The following is a 5,164-nucleotide window of genomic DNA, read 5'->3' as shown; positions in this document are numbered from 1 at the left end:
AGAGCTGCTTCCTGAGGCCCAGGTTAGACTGGCTTCCTCCCAAGGATCTCTTATCCTCTTACTGAAATTTTTTTGCCCTTTATGTAAATGAGCCTGCACTGCTAGAGGAGCTTTATTTTGTCTAGGGGAGGGTGCAGCCCTGGGGACACAGACAGGGGTGGAGTAGACCTCTAACCCCACCTTCAACCTAGGGGCTTCTCCTTCATCACCTGGTCCTAGTCTGGCAGACATCTCCACCCCATACCATTTCCTTGCCTCACTCCTCTTCTGCCTTGGCCATGCAAAACTTGACAGAACCCTGACTTGACTGTGAAGTACTTCTAGAAGGCAACTTTGAGATGCTGCTCTGAGAACTACTCTTAGAAGCTAGGTTGGACACAGTTGCTAAGGAAGTGCTTTTGAAAACCAGAGATCCACTGGTTTGGGATCTGCTCATGGAAGCTAACAGTGATGCAGCTACCTGGGAAGTGCTTTTGGAAGTTAGCATGATGTATTTGTTGAGCTGTTATTGGGAGTTAGTAAGGATGTGCCTGATGAGGAATTGTGTTTACAAACTCATAATGAAACACTTGCCTCTGAACTACTTTTGGAAGTGAATCCACTTGATGTTGTCTATGAAATAAGTTTAAAAGATAATAATTTAGGCGACTCTGATAACCGCCAGTTATTGGTGAAGAGTCCTGCTTCCCCACATTGAAGTTTGAACATTAGAGAAGCACGCTGAGGAAAGCATATGAAGCAAGGCTTATTTTAAAAGGGGTAACATAGACTTCCCCCCCAGAGGAAGAAGGGGGCCATAGCTAGTATCCTGGTATCCCAAGAGGTGGGGGGTGTTCTGCCCTTTTTATATGTCCTAGGCTTCCTTTGTTCTCCTGCCTTTTCCCTCTAACCTTTCTTCTTCCTGCATAAGTGACTAGGCCCAGGAATGCTCAGTGGGAGGGCCAAAAGATGGGAAGCAGGTGGGCTGAGTGGGGGGGAGGGCAGGGTGGAGTTGCCAAGGACACCTTAACAACTTTATAGCTCCTTGGAGGAGGGAAAATTCCTGGGACAGGTTACCTTGGCAACAGGTTGGAGCAGGGGCAGGTTCTTGATAAAATCCCTCAGAGGACAGTCTCAAAGTTCCAGACTCACTCAAAATTGGCCTCCTTGATTCGACCTAACTCGATTTACCTATCTACACTGACTGCCTGTCTAATTCTGGCTTCAACTCTACTTCTGAGCTTCCAGAGGAACCTAACATGGGCACCTCAATCTCTTGAGCTGCTCTGAGAAGCAGAGAATGAAGAACCTTCAAAAGCACTCTTTTTAGGTGAGCTACTTTGTTATCTGCAATCAGTGGACTGGGTCATGTGACTAACTATTCACACAGGGTTTCTATTTATCTATTTATTTATTTATTTATTTTTAGCTAAACAAACTTGTTTTATTTTTAAAACACTCAACCTCCAGCATTCCATCAGAGCAACACATAACTGACAAAGACAGGTGGTATAACAGGAAGTGCTGTGATGGGAGCCAGAAGACCTGGTCACAGAGCTGACCCTGTGACGCCAAGCAATCACTTAGTCCTTTTAATCCTCAGTTTCTCATCTGTAAGTTGAAATTTGAATCCTTACAACCTCTGAATCAATAGTTATTAGTTATATGAACTTGTGTGAGGCAAGTTATAAAACCCTCCTGAAAAAGACAAAAGTAGACTTTCAAACATATATGAAAAACTTTCTATGCTATTGGATAGGATGACTCAATTTCATAAAGATAACAGTGCCCCTGTATCAATCTGTTTTCTATTGCCATAATAAAATACCAGAGGCAGGGGACTATATAATAAGAGGGTTCTTAATTCAGAGTTTGGGAGGCTGAAAAGTACATGGTTGTGTGTCCCCATATGTTTAGCCTTTGGTCAGGATCTCATAGCTTATGCATCACTATAGTGGTTCCACAGGCAGAAGAGAACACATGGGAAGCCAGAGATTCAGGGTCTAGTCTTGCTCCTTTTACAAAAACTCAAGTGAGAGAACTCACTCTTTATGCAAGAGAAGCACTAATCCTTGCCCAGGGTGATATCCTCACACAGGATTTCTATAAGGAGAAAATAAATGATGCTGCACCATGCTTATCTGGAGCTTCTGATTCAGAAGCTTTTCCAGATCCTAATGTTTTTTTCCTGAGAGGAAATGCTGTTGCTACTTTGGCTGGAAACAGATCGCTCTCCGTCACTCCTAGAGTTATTCTGCCTGGAGATGCCAGAGCTCCCTAGTGAAGTTTTCACTTCTCTTTGATTTGGTGGATGACCCAGAATATGTAGAACTGTTTGCCTGCTGAGCAGATGTGCATTTCTATTTTGGCAGAAATTTTTGCAAGATCTCATTCAACTGCAGAGTTGTTTTTTTTTTTCCTTCTATGATTTGTTTTTTGGATTGCTCTTCTGCCCTTTCTTGGCAACCAGCTCGTCCCTCTTCTTCTTTTTTTTTTTTTTTTTTAGAGAGAGAGAGAGAGAGGGAGAGAGAGAGAGAATTTTTTTAATAATTATTATTATTATTTTTTAGTTATCGGCAGACACAACATCTTTGTATGTGGTGCTGAGGATCAAACCCGGGCCGCACGCATGCCAGGCGAGCGGGCTACCGCTTGAGCCACATTCCTAGCCCCCGTCCCTCTTCTTGTATGCATTGGAATATCTGTCACTTGGAAGCCTTCAGCCATACTAAGAATTTTAAGAACTTCTTGAGGGCACCCGCACCCAGGGAAGATGTGGTTTGTCCAGATCATGGAAAAGGAGAAGAGCTGCTGCAGCTGCAGATTTCTGGTCTTGATCCTGGTGTCCACAGCTTCCTCATGTTAGCAGATGGAGCGTTGCCCACGGGGGCCAGGTCCTTGAAGTTGTGGAGCAAAAACACCAGGTGGTACTGACAGTGTTTGTCAATCTCCTTGCAGCTCAACTCCTCCACCTGGGCAGCCACCAGTGGGTTCCTGCTCAAGTATTGCAACAACATTTTAGGCCTGCAAGATGCAGAGGGCACCAGCAGACACTGAAGCCTAGAGCAACTGGGTTTGCGGGGACGACCAGCCCTGTCACTGAGGCCAGCACCAGCGGCCCTCTAGAGTAACCCCTCAAGAGGCCCAAACACCAAACAACAGTATCCAGAGCAGCTGAACCACCCACTTCCTCTGATCATGTCTTAAACTGATTTCTTCCACCACACTTTTCTGCTATGATGGTCTCCCTTGCCTCAAGATCCAAGGAATGTAATCAGCTGTCTGTGGACAGAGACCTCTGAAACTGTGAGCACCCATACAAATTTTTCCTCCTCTAATTGTTATTGTCAGGTGATTTGGTTGTAACAGTAAAAAAAAAAAACTAACTAAAACAGGCATAAAATGTTTTGGGTTGGTGTTCTTCACAGGGAAACTTTTCTCCATGACAGAAACCAACTGGTTGTGTGCTGTACATTTCTTCTTAAATATGAGTGTCACAGGTGGAGCTGTAATAGTCATCCTAACATCTTAACCTGAATCCAGAATTTTTGAGAAGTGAGGTCACTGATGATGGGAAATAACTGCTAAAGAGGAGGTCCCTGCACCACCCCAGCATCCAGCAAACACAGGTTGTCCATTTTTTGGAAGTGCTCCAGTGGTTTCCCATTCATTTCCTTTATTCAGTTAAATGCATTTATATTGTATCTCAATTTTTTGTAAAATTGAGACCTTTCTAAATAAAACATGGTAATGAAAAATTATACTAAAAGTCCAAATGATCTAAAAGAAATGGGCACAGGCCATATGAGGCAAATTACTTGTCTTGCTTTGTTTTTAACTAAAAGTAGCATTAAGGATCTTTGAATTTTAAACTTCTTTTTATTTTTATTAGATTTTTTTATAATTATTCATAGAAGTTGGGTTCATACTGACAAACTCATACATGCATGGAAATTTATTTTAATTCATGATGCCTCCTTTTCCCTTCTTTCCTCCCTCTCCTCTCTCATCCTTCTTTCTCTGCTTTACTCAGCCTCAAACCTCTGTTAATTTGCATTTGTTTTGTTTTTTATATTATCCTATCCTTCCCTCCTCCTTTGCGTGGGCTCTCTTTCCTCCAGGGAGGAGGTCAACGGAACAGGGTAGAGGAGAGTGTGGCTGCAGAGTCACTAATCAAGACCTCCAGATGCAGGTCTGATTTTGTTGTGCAGTTACCATGCATATATACTCAGGCAGTAGTTAAGCAGATTACAGGCAGCCACCAATGCAATTTCTGCTAACTGTTCTTGCAGTGACCAATCAAGGAGTGGGCTGTGGAACAAGCACAGGGACTGTAACACACAGACTCACACCTAGGGCTGTGCCTACAGGGTAAGTGGTTTGGGGTAAGTGGTTTGCTGCTTACATGCCTAGCACAGGAAAGTGGTTTGCTACTCAGATGCCCTAAACATATGCCATTTTTTCATTACTCACTCCATGCACTTGTCCCCACACTCCTTTCCCTGATTTTACTTCAGCTTCCCCAGATGAGAAAAAACATTTGACCTTTGAGTTTCTGAGTTTGGCTTATTTCACTTAACTTGATATTCTCCATTTCCATCCACTTAACCAGCAAATGCCATAATTTCACTTTTTTAATGGCTGATTAGAACTCCTTCTTAGACATACACCATCATACTATTCATCTAATGACAGATGTCTGGATTGAATTCATAATTTAGTTATTATGAATTGTACTACTACAAACATTGAGGTGGCTGTATCACTGTAGAGTGCCAAAAATATATCTTGGAAAAAAGACAGCCTTTTTAACAACTGAAGCTAGAAAAACTGCCTAGCTACATGTAGAAAAATGAAATTAGACCACTCTTACCCTGCCTATTTTCAATCTTTTGGGAAAATACCAGAGTGGGACAGTTGGGTCATATGGTGGTTCCATCCCTAGTTTTCTAAAGAATCTGCATGCTGCTTTCCAGAGTGGTTATTCTAGTTTTCAGTCCCACTATAACAATATGCAGTTGTACCTCCCCCCACCCTACAACCTCATCAGCATTTATGGTTGTTTGTATTCTCCTTTTTTTTCTTTGTCTTTTTTTTTTTTGCATTTTTTGTGGCTTTATTTAAAGACACATGAATAGACATGAACTGTCTATTCATTTTCTTCACTGTGCAGGCTGGCATGGGA

The 5,164-nt window shown here is 42.4% G+C and overlaps 1 pseudogene; it reads right to left on the bottom strand.

Moving 5' to 3' along the window:
* Positions 1-256: 256 nt before the first annotated feature.
* Positions 257-2,996, bottom strand: LOC144253749 (CDKN2A-interacting protein-like; annotated as a pseudogene).
* Between the last annotated feature and the right edge of the window lie 2,168 nt (positions 2,997-5,164).

Source organism: Urocitellus parryii, chromosome 3, assembly GCF_045843805.1.
Source record: "Urocitellus parryii isolate mUroPar1 chromosome 3, mUroPar1.hap1, whole genome shotgun sequence".
Lineage (NCBI taxonomy): Eukaryota > Metazoa > Chordata > Mammalia > Rodentia > Sciuridae > Urocitellus > Urocitellus parryii.
This window is presented reverse-complemented; position numbering and strand designations above follow the sequence as displayed.